The 16,655-nt window shown below is 43.1% G+C and overlaps 1 protein-coding gene across 1 annotated transcript in view; it reads left to right on the top strand.

Moving 5' to 3' along the window:
* Window positions 1-16,655, top strand: part of DDX27 (DEAD-box helicase 27) — a 409,290-nt gene that overhangs the window by 364,188 nt on the left and 28,447 nt on the right. The window lies entirely within an intron of this gene.

Raw genomic sequence — 16,655 nt, 5'->3', positions numbered from 1 at the left:
AATTTTATATTATGGATTAATAAATACTTGGTGAATAATTAACACTATATTTTGTAAACCAGATACTGTTGTACAAGTTATTCATTCTAACTCTTTGACTGCAGTATTCAACAGAAAAAGTATACACAGCTTCTTGTTTATTCAGCAGAAAAAAATATACACTACTGTTATGTGGTCAGAATGCATGTCTGGTAATGCCTTGCAGTGATGTTGCCAAGAAGACCTCCTGCATTTTTTCCTGCACAGTAGTAGGGGACCTTGTCTTTGAAGATATCTATATATTGATTTGAGCTAGTTGCTTTGCACAGACAATATTTCTCCTCTAAAAAATTTTACCATCCCCATATCACTTCTAAGGTCCCTCCAGCATTCATTTTGGCCCTTTCAATCACTTGCTCTCCTTTCCAGCAATATGTACCTTACCTTTCTCCTGCTTTTGGTTCTCACCACAATCTTATGGCCTTTCATGAATGGTTCTTCACTTTTCCATTACCACTACCAAGGACAGAGCTTAACCACTCTTAGAGACTCGTAGTTTTGTTTGGTCAGTGATAGGTTTATTGAGGACAGACCGTATATACACCTATTGGTAGAGTCCGTATGGTGGGCACATGTGCTTTTCAGCATCTGATGAAACCTGTCTTTGTGAGTTTGTTAGTGCACCCTCAGGAAACAGGGTCTGATGCCTGGCTTGTAAGCCTCACTCAGGCCTCAGATGACTAGGTATCACTTACAGTGTGCATTGCCTGAAGCAGTGGGGGCCTGTTGCCCAGCAGTCACTTGCCACTTGCCCATCCCTAGAGTTTGAAGAGATCAGGCTGCTTCATGTTGTGCTTAAGGCAGGGGAGTGTCTCCTTCCCCAGTAATCCACCCTGAGAAGAGGCTTCTAAGAATTCTAAGATCCTTGGTCACAGCCAGATAAGGATAATGAAGCCTAACCTAACTGTAACTTGCCTCCAGTTGACCTTTGCCAGACTAGTGCACAGTGGATTTCATGAGTCAAGTTCCCTTTCTGTCTTCTCCAAGAAGCATTCAAACCTATATCTTGGAAAGAGTCTTGGGTCACCCCTCATGAGAAATGCCCTTTAAGGTAAACACTGTGTAACCCAGAATCACCTAGCTTTTCAGCCTTCTGTGCTCCTAAGATGGTAGATGCCTTCTATAACCACCTGGTGAAATGCAGTGACATCTTAACTAGGTATCACTTCTGTCCAGTTTAGGTTTTGGAGACCACAACATTGTTTTTCTTACCACCAGATATGGAGTCCAAAGCTATAGATAGAGTGGGCATGAAGCTGTCCTTCCCAGCTACTCTTGGCATCAGTTGCCTCACCTGTCTCAGGTCCACTCCTTTCTTATGAGCCATGCATTGGCAAAAGTTAGAAAATCTCCTTGATTTTTAGGGTCAAAGAGTCTTTAGAAAAGACGCTTGTTATGGCTTTCATTCTGGGCTTTTGTGTACTCCGCTGTGTACTCCACTGCAACCTTGTACTGATACTATGGCTAGGGCAGCCAGCTCATATATGTTCTTCTGTCATGGCACAGCTCAGGCTGTTTTCTGTCAAGCCTGACTTAAGGAAGCCATTTTGGATGCCTTGAAAGTCCTTTTTTGGCAAATCAGTTAGGACCTACTCGGAGATCCTCAAAAGAGGAAGGTTTTGACCACTGTGTCTCCCCAGATTGCCTCCATGCCTGCTTCTTTCTATTTTATACCTTCCCATCATCCCAAGAAGATGAATTTCCCTTTATAGAATTAGGAAGACTCCCAAGCATCAAGTAGTGTTGTTTTCTCAGGCTGTTGCTGCACAGTCTCTTACGAGGATGATTCTTCTGATGCAGTAGTTTCTTGACTGCATTGCATCAACACTGTTGAGCAGTAGGCTCCCCAGCTTGGAAAGCCAGTTGCAAAGACCTCTGGGCTCTTGAAATAGTCACTGATGTCCTTGTTTTGTAACTTATGGGTCTTCCTCACTAAGTACTCCATTCTAAGACTAATCGAATTCTTTGGAACTCTTAGAACAAACCCAGACTGTAATTCACAGATGGGTCAATGAGCCTTTACTTTTTGTAGAAAAACATGGTATTCTACTCCTCCCACTGATTTTCTCGTCTGAAGATGTCAGGAAGTTGCCAGTCCTGTCCTGTACCTCAGCCACATCAGTTAGCACATGTTGTAGTTCAGAATGGTGACTCTGGGTGATATTGCCTCTACTGAACCAGCATAATTGAATAGTGTTGCTTAACATGGTTGGTTTCCAGCATATCACTGTCTGGGCTCCACTCAGGAAATAAGTTCAGCTCTCTGCATCTGAGCTTCACTTATTGAGCAAACTGTCTGTCTGCCATCTGCAGTGACGCAATGTTATCTGGGTTTATTGTAAGAATGGAAGTGGTCTTGCAAAAGAAAAAAATATTGTGTTTTCTTACCTGGACAGTGGTTTCTGGTGACTTTGTCAGAACTTTTGTGGTAGCAGCTCTTGCACTGTTACTTCACTGGTTTCAGGACCTGGAGGTAAAAATAATATAGGAAACATTTCTGATTCTACTCCAAGAATCACATCCATTAGGCAGAATTGTTTCATTTGTCATTCCTACCTGCATGTAAAGCCACTGAGGTTATAGCACTGACACCATGGATGAGTTCACCTTGGAGGCCAGGGCTAAGACCTTCCATGTACTTATTGAGCCTCAGAATGGAGTTAGCAGAAGTTTGGAAAGGGGCACAGTCCCCCACTTCAGGAATGCAAGTGAGCATTCATGCTGCTGGAAAAATGCTTGAAGTGTATCAGAAAGTTTTAGATTGCTGATAGAAAACCACATCAGGCACTTTGTGTCTTATTCTGTGATTGTGATAAAGGTTCTGTGTACATTGCAGCTTTATGTGGAGCAGAATATTTACCCAGCAGTCGCTAGTTGATTAGTACCCTAAGGAATACTGCATTTTCACTAATCCCTCTCTTTCTTGGGAACATGATCTCCATGATTAACAGGCTTGGTCATCCCATCTGAACTGTTTTTTTTTTTTTTTTTTTTTTTCCTGTGGCCATGAGGTTCTTCCCTTGGAAATTTTTTTATTTTTTTATACTGGCCCATTGTCTGTGTCTGCACAGTGTCTCAATTTGCAGGCCCATATGTTTAGGGTACCTGTTTAGTCTTTTATGAGAGTTCAGTGCCCCTTATGAGTGTACTGCTTATTTCTGGAGGCAAATGAATGATATGGACATCCATACCTTCATAACTTATGTCATTATTTCAGGATATTCTTCGTGTTTCACTATTGCAGTCATTACATTTGGGTTATCCGCTTGCAGTAGCCCTCAGTCGACCTGATTAACAAGGTCTTGGGTCATGCGTTGGTTGCTGTCTCCTCTTTCATGACATAGGTCATCAGGGGTATAAAACATGCAGCCGACGCCATTACATCAGTCTTTCTTGCTGTGCGGTGCCCGAAGCAGAAGCAGTTCGCAAGTGCCGGTCGGCTGACTCCTGAAATTTTCGTTTTCGAGTTTCAGAACAGAAGTCTTCATCTAAAGCTAAGTACCCCATTGGGGAAACTTTTTTTCTTGCTCCTTATTGATGTCGGTAAAAGTTAATAATTGCATTTCTTGTGGAAAGCAAATACCTCACAAAGATTTTCATTCGTACTGTATTCCTTGCTTAGGCCTTGACCACGACGTTCCTTGCTGTCGGTTTTGTGTCTTATTTAATCAACGCACTATCTGTCGTCGGTATATTTTCGCTTCAAAATATTTCGTTTCTCGGTTCAATTATCCAGAAATGTTGTCCGTTAGCCGTCTGACTACCGGTATTCCGAGAGAAAAAAAACGCAAAGATAAAGACAGAGACACAGGCTGCCTAGGTCCATAGCTGCCAATGATGCTTCTCCTAAGCCAGTTGCCAAGTTCACCGGTACTCAGTGAGGCACTTTTGCAGCCCCTGATACCCGCTACTTCTGATTCGCAGGCCTCTACTGAGACCCATTCGGAGTCCGGTATGCCGCAAGATGCATCAATTGTGGAACCTGCGGATGTCTCTACCTTGGATGGGTCTGGAGCCGCTGTGCAGGCACCAGCTTCTGAGGGTGTATTCGGGCCCTATGGACTTGCATATTAAACCGACACCTCCTTCTTCTTTAAGGCCTAAACCTCAAACCATGCCTAAGGAATCGATGCCCAGGCCGCATGCTCAGGCCTTTAGGCCTAAAACAAATGATAAGAATGGCTGAAGCTCTTTTAACTCTAAGCAGGGGAAGCCAACCACCCCCTTCTAAGAGACCTAGGACTGAATTTGTTTATGAATCTTCTGACCAGGATTCTGTTTTTTTCTGATTCATCTGATTATCTGGATTTACCCTTATCTACTTATGAAGATTTTGCTGCAGAGGACTCTTTTCCCTCTGCTCCCCCTCCTGAGGATTTTTCTTTTGGTGAAACCTTGCACACTCTAAGGGAGCGTTTCCACTGGGAAAGCCAGGATTTTTCTGATTCAAAAAAGAGGCTTAGGGATTTCTTACTCTTGCCTCAGCATAGGCCTTTAGCTATACTTCCTGTACTAGACATTGTTGATGATGCCTTTTCAGAATCTAGTTTGACCCCTGATTCTTTGCCTCCTGCTCCCAGAAAATCTGATAAATACTACAGGGTTCCTGATTCTCACAAGTTTCTTTTTAAAAATCCTATTGCGGATCCAGAGACTATTTCACAGGGACCCAAGGGCATTAAGGCTTCTACTACTAAAATTCCTACCCCTTCTGATAGAGACTCAAGGGCGCTGGATAGATGGGGTAAGAAGGTTTACACTTATGCAACCTTGGCCATTAGGGCCTTAAACTGTCAGTTTCATATGTTAAAGTATCAACAACATGTTATTGGATTGCTTAAACAGAAAATGATGTTGATTCTTGACTGTGTTGAAAATAAAGAATTACAGGATTTAATGCATTCTGCTGAACAGGTTGGAAGACATACTTTGCAACGTGGATTTGATTCATTAGAGGCCTCTTGCAGGGCTGCTGTCACTGGATCTGTACTCAGAAGGCATGTTTGGCTTAAAGAGCAATCTTTGCCTGATCATGTTAAAGCTAAACTGTTGGATGCTCCCTTAAATCGGGACCGCCTGTTTGGCAACAAAGCTGAAGAAATTCTTAAAAAGCTGGAAGATACAGCTAAATCTATGCAAACTGTTAAGGATTTCTTACAAGTTCAGCTTCCAAGATTTAGTAGGCATTGGCCCTCTAAGAATTGGTCCTTTCCGGCCCCTTCCAGGACTTCTCAATCCAAACCCAGACACAGCAGAAACCCCAGTTTTCAGTCCAAAGGGACGCACAAGACTTAAGCAGTGGTGGGGGGCTTCCACATCCAAATCTGGGACCTAGTATGACTCTCCCCCCCCCCCCCCCAATGAAAAACTGTCTCAATGACTTGCTTTTAAAACTTCCAAGCACTTCTCAACTGAATGCTCCTTTAGGTGGAAAAATTGGTCTGCAGGCCAAAAACTGGAAACTCATTACCCGGGACAAATGGGTTTTAAATATAGTGTCCCAAGGATACAGATTTCACTTCCACACGTTACCAACACCAAGTGGGTGGCCAGATCTATCCCCCAAATCAGTGAGCAGAGGCCCAAAAGCAAGTACTTTCTCTCTTAATCATGGGGGCTATTCAGTTGGTACCAGAAGAGGAAAAGGGACAAGGTTTCTATTTGAGACTTTTTCTGGTGCTCAGAAAAGACAATTCATGGCGTACTATCCTGAACCTTTCTACTCTAAACACCTTTTTGGTGATTTCAAAATTCAAGATGCTGACTCTTCACCAGTTGCTTCCTATGCTAGGCAAAGATGCCTGGTTGGCAACACTAGATTTAAAAGAAGCATACGTGCACATCCCTGCACATCCCTATCAGGGAATCTTGCAGAGATACCTACGCTTCAAAGCAGGCTACATGCACTGTCAGTTCTCTGCACTGCCCTTTGGCTTATCTACTGCGCCCAGGGTATTCACAAAGTGCCTAGCTCCAGTCATTGCATTTTGCAGGCAAAGAAATATTCAAATATACCCATACCTGGACAGTTGTCTAATTCAGGTAGAAAGCCAGGACATACTTTTGAATCATCTGGCCTTTGTACAAAGGGTGTTGACTTGTCTGGGGTACACCTAAACGGAAAGAAATCACACCTGGTGCCCTGTCAACAAATTATATTCCTGGGAGCAAGCTTGAATACAACTTCCCAGATGGCTTTCCTCAAGCCAGAGAAACAGATTCATTTGACAACCTACTTCAAACAAGTGGCCACAAAAACCCTGCTATCTGCAAGGCAAATACTGCAAGCCTTGGGGTTCATGGCCTTTTGCATTCTTCTAATTCCATATGCAAGACTGCATATGAGGAAACTACAATGGTATCTAAAAAGCCTATGGTGTCAACATTATCAGGATCTAGAAGCAATGACTCCTGTCATACCTTGCCTACACCTAGAGTTCCTTTGGTGGGCAGAGGCCTGCCACCACAACAAGGGACTACCATTCACATTACCCCCTGCTGCCCAAATCCTAACAGACGCATCAGACTGTGCATGGGGGGGCTCACCTGGCAGGGAAGTGCATTCAGGGCAAATGGAACCCAAGTCAATTGCACCTGCATATCAATCAAAAAGAAATGTTAGCTGTACAAGGACCACATTCTTCCAGGACAACTAATGGTAAAGACTGACAACACCACTATTATGTGATACATAAACAAGCAGGGGGGTACACATTCTTACCCCCTCTGCAGACTAGCCATGGCATTGTGGAACACAGCCTTGAGCTACCAAGTGAATCTATAAGCTCAATTCCTGCCAGGAAAACTAAATACACTGGCAGATGGACTAAGCAGAAACCTCATGGACCCACACGAGTGGAAACTGGAACCAAGGATTTTCAACATGCTGACAAGCAAATGGGGGAGCCCCGATATAGACCTGTTTGCCTCCACCCAGAACTATAAATTGGACAAATTTTGCACAAGGATTCCCCACAAACAAGCTTGGAAAGTGGATGCTCTGTCCTTCCGCTGGAAAAACCTATCAGTTTATGCCTTTCCTCCTCTGCCTCTGCTCTCCAAGTACTACTGAAGATCAAACAGGACAAGCCAAGGACGATTTTGGTTGCACCAGACTGGCCACGCTAACACTGGTTCCCCCCTTGCGCAGTGTGTCACGGTTGACCCGTGGCACCTGCCTCAGACACCTTCCCTGTTGTCTCAGCAGGAGAACCAAATTCTGCACCCTCAGCTTCAAACACTGAACCTAGCAGCCTAGCTAATTACCTAATCTCTCCTTTACCGTCACTCAGTAAACCAGTGATGGATATCATTTTAGAGGCAAGGAGGCCTAGTACTAGAAAATCTTATGCTGCAAAATGGAAAATATTCTGTGCCTGAAACCAATCTCAAAGGATGAGCACAGCAGCGCCCAATTTACCTCAGATTTTACAATTCTTAACTCCAGCCTGGGACCTTAACCTTGTCTTGGCGAAACTCACTCTTCCTCCTTTCGAGCCATCTGCTACTGCAGATTTAAAATTCTTTTTTTTGGAAAACAGCATTCCTTTTAGCAATCACTTCAGCAAGAAGGGTATCTGAATTACAGGCCCTTATGGCAGTGGAGCTTTTCATCATCTTTCATGCAGACAGAGTGTCCCTCAGAACCAACCCCTCCTTCATGCCCAAGGTGGTATCCAGTGTGGCTCATCAGTCCATTCACTTGCCAACCTTCTTTCCTAACCCACAGAACAAAGGGAAATGGATACTGCACTCCTTAGATGTGCACAGACAACTTAGATTCTACTTGGACAGGACTAAACCTCAAAGGAAATCTGAACAACTGCTGGTGGCATTTGCTGCAGGGACAGAGGGGAAGGCTATTTTCCAAGCAAACCATTTCTAAATGATAGCCCATTGCATTCATTTCTGCTGTAAGCACCATGGAAAACATATTCCACAGGGCATCAGACCCCATTTCACCAGAGCTGCATCTACCTCTACAGCCTTTCTCAGAGGCGTCCCTACCAGGGACATCCTGGAGTTCTGTACATACTTTCACCAAGCGTTATCATTTGCCAATTTTCTCTAAATCCAGAGCTGGCTTTGCCACTGCAGTCAGGGCCTTATACCTGGTCCTAATGCTATTTAAATTCCTCCTCCCAACCTTAGCTTTGGGAATCTACCCAAATTTAATGACTGAAACAGTGAAACACAAAGAACATAGTACAGTTGTGTACACTTACCATAAATGTAGATGTTAGAGTGTATTCACTGTTGCAGTCCTGATTACCCTCCCTCCAGCCCCCTGACTTCTTTTGGGCTATACCTCTACTCTCCTTTACTATGCTTAAAAGCTTTTTGGTGTATTTGCTTTTTTGTTGGAGGTATAACTTTGTATATATATTTAATTGCTTCCCATTGGGGGGGGGCACCTGACATCTGGGGCAAGAAAAACTGATGTAATGGAGTCGGCTGCATGTTTTATACCCCTGACGACCTGACGTCACAGAAGAGGAGACAGCAATGGACACAGGACCCAAGACTTTGTTAATCAGGCCGACTGAGGGCTACTGCAAGTGGATAACCCAAATGTAATGACTGCAACAGTGAATACACTCGAACATCTACATTTATGGTAAGTGTACACAACTGTACTTTTTACATAAAGATGGAGCATGAGTTCAGGAAAATGTTTATTTCCAGCTCACTGAGTGAAGATGAGCTTATTGGCTAAGGAAGCCCTGTTCTAAGTGGCTTGCTGTGTCTTTTGCCTTCAGGCAACTAACTGCCCCATTGTTAAAGGCCACTTCATAAGAAGTTACTTTAATTCAGTGGTTTTGCTCAAGAAAAATCTCCATTGCTGGAGACTTCCAAGATGGCTGCACATTGAGTAACAGCTTAACTCTAGCTCTCTGTGTGAAAAGAGAAACTTAAAAAAGAAGACCAGTAGACTTTTGTGTTTATGGGTAAATTTCAATGACTGGCTATTAAGTGTACTGCCTGGATGACCGGAAAAAAGAAATACAGAGCACTTGGAAAAAATCAGCTACAAAAAGTAAGGAAAAAACGTTGACTTAGAGAAGATGTTCTTCATTCCACATTGCTGCAGTCATAACTATTGGGTAGTCCGCTGTCCAGTCGTCTCGATACCAAAAGGTATATGGCTGTCGCCGTCAGGCAGGCGACTGGAGCTAGCGTCAGTGCGTCAACTAATGCGCGACGCGACCCCCATCTGATGTCAGAAAAAGTGAATAACTGTATTTGGATTACCATACTTTGTGTATACCTTGTTTAAAACATATGCTTAAAATGGCAGAGGATTTGATTACTATGATTAGGAACCTGAGTTTGAGAGTTTTGAGCAATGCTCTATTCTGATTCTGATGTGGATGATTTTTAAATGGGAAGGTCAAGATTTCTCTGATTTTTACCCCAGCATAGGCCTTTAGCTATACCTCCTGTTTTGAATGTGGTGGAAGATGTGTTTGCAGAGGCTTCTGGCTGAAGGTATTGAGTGTAAAGAGTTGCAGGATTTAGTTCATGTGTCTGAACAGGTGGGTAAACATTCCTTGCAGTGTGGTTTTGATGGGCTGCCACTGGTTCTGTTCAGATCAGAATTTAGCTGAGCATGTTAAGACAAGGATTTTGGATGCTCCTTTACAGTCTGATGTGTTGTTTGGGATGGACTTATCCTGCTTATGATTCCCAGTCTATTTCAAAGAAAATTGAGATTTAATTACCCAAGACAGATGGGTTCTGGATATTATTCACCACGGTTACAGGTTTTATTTCCATACCTTGCCTCCTTTCAAAGGCATGCCAGACATTCCTCCTCTTCAAAGAACAGAGGCTCACAAGCAAATTTCTCTGTTGCTCCAAATAGGGAACACGTGGAGACCAATTCTGGATTTATCTATCCTCAACACTTATCTACAGCTTTTACCTCTGCTGGGCAAAGATCACTGGATGGTAACTTTAGATCACCTTCATGTGCCAATAAGACTAAGTTGCAGTGGAAATTCTCATTATCAGTTCTCTGCATTGCGACTGCCTGATTCTGGCTCAAGAAAAAGAAGATCTTCTACAGCATCTGGAATATGTCATAGCAGTGCTAAGATGCCTACAGTCTAGTACCCTCTCAAGACATGTGCTTTCTGGGTGTGAGACTGAATACAGCAGCCCAGATGGGACAAACAAAAGAATCTTTCCAGTTACTTCCATCATCTATCTCTTCAGTGCTGACTGCAAGGTCAGTCCTTCAAGCCTTAGGGTTCATGGCATCTTGTATTCTGGTGCTTCCCAATGCCAAACTGCATATGAGGAAGCTACAATGGTATCTCAAAATCTGTGGACACAGCACTGCCAGGATTTGGACACTGTCATTCAAATAATACCTTGCATTCGCTCATCTAAATGGAAAGTGGATACAAGACAAGTGGCCTGCCAGACTACAGCATCTACATATCAACATGAAAGAGATGTTAGCAGTTCAGTTTGCATTAATTGCTTTCAAGGAGTTACTTCTTCCAGGGCAGGTGTTGATTCTAACAGACAACACAACTGTCATGTGGTACATCAACAAACAAGGGGAACACATTCTTACCCATTGTGCAGACAAGCAATGATTTTATAGTCTGCAACTAACTCTTCAGGCAAGGTTTCGAGCACAGAACTCCTTAGCAGATGTATTAAGCAGACAAATCATGGATGTGGAAACTGGATCTTCATGTATTTCAAAACTGACAGTGTCATGGGGAACTCCAGACATAGATCTGTTCGCTTCCCACTAAACCACCAGCTGCCAAAGTTTTGTTCATCACACAGCTTGGAAAGTGGATGCTCTTTCTTTCAGTTGGAAAAATCTTCATGTGTATGCCTTTCCACCTCTGCCTCTTCTTCCAAAGGTGCTTCTAAAGGTCAGACAAGACAAGCCAAGGATGATTTTAATAGCTCCAGATTGGCCTCGGCAGCACTGGTACCCATTACTGAGGAGTCTGGTAAGGAAGCCTCCATGGCCTTTACCCTTGATTCCACACCTGTTGTCTCAGAGGGACGGTCATCTGCTCCATGTCAAGCTTCACTCTCTACATCTAACAGCCTGGCATATTCTGTTTTGAAAGACAGCAGGTCTCAGCTTCCTCAACAAGTTTTAAATGTGATTATGGAAAAAATGGAAGAGATTTTTGTTTTGGAGTGCAGCAAACAATTTGGAGATTACTGAGCCAAATTTGAGTGTGGCTCTTCCATATCTTACTGAGTTACTGGACAAAGGTTTGTCTTTATCTTCCATTGAGATTCATGCTGCAGCAATTTCAGCTCACTATGATTGTGACCGAGCTCCTACTCCTGCTTGGGATCTCAATTTTGTGTTCAGTTGTTTGTTTCTTTTGCTTTGAGTTCAAACAAACTATTTCTAGGTGGATTGGGTGTTGCATTACTTTTGTTATTCCCATCATGGCAAGGAGATTCCAGCTGGGATTAGGCCTCATTCCACTAGGGCTACTGCCACTTCCACAGCATTTCTAGCTACTTGGAGTTCAGTGCATACTTAGTCTAGGGCTGGTTTTGCCACAGCTATTTTGCAAGGCATGTTGTCAGTTCCTGCTTCCTTATGATTTGCCAGCCTCCCTTACCTCTGCTTTGGGATTCCTGTGTTTAGGGGTGGTTGTGTAGGTGAGGTTATATTCTGCTAATTGTGTATATATTGTATATATAAGGTATTTTGGGAGTTTTGGTTTTGGCCTTATCTTCTGCAGCTGTTCAGCAAGAAGCAATGCAACCTCCAGACATGAATTCCAGTAACCTATGGGAAGATGCAAGACAACTGCACACAGACCTGGTTAAAGTAGAAGAAACACTACTGGAGTGCATCACCGCAAACAAAAGGCTGGCAAAAATGGAAGAAGATTTAAACAGATATTCAAATGAGTTGATAAAGCTGCAGTTCAGTGCGAGTACAGAAAACATTTTTTCTTAATAGTACTATTTTTGTGTTGTATGAGTAAAGTTTTCTTAGTTATTTTTAAGTGTGGTGGGGCTTGTGAATAGGTAGTGCTGTTCTGTTTTTGTTCCCTTCTCCCTTCTCTTTTCCTTCTTGTTTGGATTTGAGAGGTGTGGGCACTGCAGTGTAACAAAAAAAAAAAAACCCGGTTGAAAGAGTATTACAGGCGTACAATTGGTGCACTTTTTCTCATTCTTGCATGAGGGGAAATGACTGAATTAAGGACCGTAGATTGATTTGGTAACAAGTTTTAAGAGAAAGCAAGTAAAGTATAGAATACCATAAGGCTGTTTACTAGCAAATGAACGTATGCTTAGTAGCAGTTCCAAATCTGGCCCTCGAGTCTCCATGGAAACAGTCTGATAAAGAGAAGTTGATTGTATGGTTCTCAAGGACTCCATGGAGACAGGGTGATAATGAGAAACTGAAATTCACAAACACCAAAACAAACGGTAAAATCCACAATAAAAAGCAGCAGGACCCAGAAATGGCAACTAGTCCAACTTTATTCAGTAGAACAACCACAATTAGCACATTCGTCTGTGATGAACAGACTTTAGATGAAATACAGCTGAATACTCCACCATATTTAAAACATATCCTATCATCATGTGACTTCCAATGTATCACGTTTAAAAAGCCCACACATAATTATAAGCTTTGTATAATCCATCACATAATACTAACAGAACCACTTGAAGTAGTTAGATGAAATCTGTTTATCACAGACACATGTGCTAATTGTAGTTGTTCTAGTGAATAAAATTGGACTACATGCTGTTTCTAGGTCCTGCCACTTTTTTATTGTGATAGTGAGAAACTGGCTGTCTGGATGTTCTTCGTGTTTCACTCTTGCAGTCATTACATTTGGGTAATCTGCTGGCAGGTTGCCCTCAGTTGGCCTGAATTCCAAAGTCTTGGGTCCTGCGTCGGTTGCTGTCTTCTCTTCCATGACGTCAGGTCGTCAGGGGTATAAAGCAGAAGCATTTCACAAGTGCTGGTCGGCCGACTACTGAAATATTCGAGTTTGAGTTTCAGAACCGAAGTCTTCACTAAAGCTAAGTACCCCATTAGGGAAACTTTTTTTCTTGCTTTTTACTGATGTTAGAAAAAGTTAATAATTGTATTACTTGTGGGAAGCAAATACCTCATAAGGATTTCCATTTATACTGTATTCCTTGCCTAGGCCCTGATCACAACGTGCCTGGCTGTCTGTTTTGTGCTAGATTTAACCAACGCACTATTAAGTGTCGGTATATTTTTGCACCAAAGTATTTTCGAAACAGATTTAACTACCCAGAAATGTCGTCGGATAGCAATCCGACTACCGGAGTACATAAAAAACACAAAGAAAAGGACAGAGAAAGGCAATCGAGATCCAAAACTGATGAACCTCCTCTTAAGCCAGTCGCAGGTTCGCCGGTACTCAGTGAGGTGCTTTCGCAGCCCCTGATACCCACTACCTTAGAGTCACAGGCCTCTACCAACACCCATGTGGAGTCCGGCATGCCGCAAGATACTCAAGGTATTGGACCAATGGATGTATCTCCCTTGGATGGGTCCGGAGATGCTGAACAGGCACCGGCTTCTGAGGGTGTATTCAGACCTCAACATTTGTATATCAAACTTACGGCAGCTGCAAAACCAAAGACAAAATCAACTTCTAAAACTAAAAAAAAGACGACGCATGAGCCATGTGCACAGGCCTGTATGCCTAAAAAACAGATGATCAAAATGGCTGAAGACCTTATTACCTTGATCAGGGGTACCCATCCCCCTCCAGATAAGAGGCCTAGGCAAGACACTGATTATGAATCTTCAGATCAGGTTTCTATTTCTTCTGATTCCTCTTCTGATCAGGAATTATCTATACCTCCCTATGAGGATTCAGATGCTGAGGAGTCTATTCCATCTACATCTCTTCCTGAGAATTATTCATTTGGAAAAACTTTGCATACTTTGAGGGAGCATTTCCACTGGGAGAGTCAAGACTTCTCGGAATCAAAAAAGAGGCTCGGGGATTTCCTTCTTCTCCCTCAGCGCAAGCCTTTAGCCATTCCTCCTGTTTTAGACATTGTGAATGATGCGTTTTCGGAGTCTAGCTTGACCCCTGACTTCTTACCTCCGGCTCCCAGTAAGCCTGACAGATATTACAGCGTCCCTGACTCACCTAAATTTTTATTTAGAAACCCTGCTGCTGATCCTGAAACTATTTCACAGGGTCCAAAGGGAGTTAAGACCTCAACAGCAAAAAATCCTACCCCCTCTGACAGAGATTCAAGGGCACTAGACAGATGGGGGGAAAAAAGGTTTATACATCTGCAACCTTGGCAATCAGGGCCTTAAACTGTCAGTTTCATATGCTTAAGTACCAACAACATGTTATGGGATTGCTGAAACAGAAAATGATGTTGATTTCAGAATGTGCAGAAAATAAAGAATTGCCGGAATTATTGCATGCAGCTGAACAAGTTGGAAAGCATACTTTGCAATGTGGTTTTGATTCCTTAGAGGCCTCCTGCACGGCCACAGTTGCTGGATCTGCGATTAGGAGGCATGCCTGGTTAAAGGAACAATATTTGCCTGATCATGTTAAAGCTAAATTGTTAGATGCACCTTTACAGCATGATTCTCTGTTTGGTATTAAGGCAGAAGAGGTTTTAAAGACAATGGAAGACAAAGCTAAGTCTATGCAAACTGTTAGACTTCTTACAAGTGCAGCCACCAAGATTCAGTAGACACTGGCCTACAAAAAATTGCTCTTTTCCTGTGTCAGACAGAGCTCAAAGGGGCAAATCCAGACACCCTAAGGGTTCCAGATACCAGGTGCAAGATTCATACAGGTCAAAGCAATGGGGCGCTTCCACCTCCAAATCTGGAGGAGGTAAAGCGCAAACCTACAGAAAGCAATCCCAATGACTTCCCTGTACCTACACCAAGCACTTATCTTTTGGCAGCACCCATAGGGGGGAAATTAGCACTTTTTGCTCAAAATTGGCAGTTAATAACCCAGGACAAGTAGGTACTAAACATCGTATCACAGGGATACAGATTCCATTTCCACACTCTGCCAATGGCAAATGGTTGGCCAGATCTGCCAAAAAATCAATGGGCAGAGGCACAGAAACAGGTTATGTCCCTCATGGATATGGGGGCCATTCAGACAGTGCCAGAACAGGAAAAAGGACAAGGTTTTTACTCAAGACTGTTTTGGTACCTAGAAAGGACAAGGCCTGGCGGAAAATACTGGATTTATCGATTTTGAACACATACCTGGACATTCCAAAATTCAGAATGCTGACTTTGCAGCAGCTACTGCCCATGCTGGGCAAGAATGCTTGGCTGGTGACTTTGGACCTAAAAGAGGTAGTAATTGCATTTTGCAGACAAAGAAGTATACAAATATATCCTTACTTGGACGACTGTCTCATTCAAGCAGAGAACAAGGACACTCTTCTTCGACACATGGGGTTTGTGAAAAGGCTTCTAACATGCCTAGGGTACACAATAAATGAAAATAAATCACAACTGGTACTCTCTCAAAAGATAACATTCCTGGGTGCAAGCTTGGGTACAACTGCCCAGATGGCTTACCTCACGCAAGACAAGCAAAGGCAATTGACTGCTTACTTCAAACTGATGGCAACAAAAATCCAGTCTTCTGCAAGGCAGATTCTGCAGGCTCTGGGCTTCATGACATCCTGCATCCTACTAATTCCATATGCAAGACTGCATATGAGGAAACTTCAATGGTACCTAAAAAGTTTATGGAGTCAACATTCACACAGTCTGGAAACAATGATTCCTCTCATTCACTGCCTACAACAGGAGTTTCTATGGTGGGCAAAGGCATGTCACCAAAACATGAGACTGCCCTTCACTCTACCCCCTGCCAGCCAAACCTTAACAACAGACGCATCAGATTATGCCTGGGGGGGGGGGCACATGGCAGGAAGATGCATTCAGGGCTTATGGACACCAAAACAAATGCATCTACATATCAACCAGAAAGAGATGATAGCTGTTCAAAATGCCCTAACAGCCTTCAAGGACTTGCTTCATCCAGGACAACTACTGATAAAGACGGACAACACCACAGTCATGTGGTATATAAACATGCAAGGGGGCACACACTCTACCCCCTTTGCAGATTAGTCATGGCACTGTGGGACACAGCTGTGACCTAACAAATATATCTTCAAGCTCAATTCCTGCCAGGAAAACAAAACACTCTGGCAGACGACTTGAGCAGAAACATTATGGATCCTCACGAGTGGAAACTAAATCCAAAAGTCTTCAGCATGATAACAGAGAAATGGGGGAGCCCAGACATAGATCTGTTTGCCTCTCCTCAAAATTATCAATTGAAAAGATTCTGCATAAGGACTTATCACAGACAAGCATGGAAAGTGGACGCCCTATCCTTCAGTTGGAAAAACCTATCACTTTACGCCTTTCCTCCTCTGCCTGTTCTACCCAAGGTCCTCCTAAAAATCAGACAAGAGAAGCCAAAGATGATATTAATTGCCCTGGACTGGCCCCGCCAATACTGATACCCAATCCTAAGGAACTTGGCTCAATACCCAGCTTGGACCTTGCCTCAAAGACCACAACTACTGTCCCAGCAAAACAG

This window comes from Protopterus annectens, chromosome 12.part0 (assembly GCF_019279795.1).
Source record: "Protopterus annectens isolate FY-2018-M chromosome 12.part0, PAN1.0, whole genome shotgun sequence".
In the NCBI taxonomy this organism is placed as follows: domain Eukaryota; kingdom Metazoa; phylum Chordata; order Ceratodontiformes; family Protopteridae; genus Protopterus; species Protopterus annectens.
Note: the sequence above shows the minus strand (reverse complement) of the source record. Positions and strands in the feature narration are given on the sequence as shown.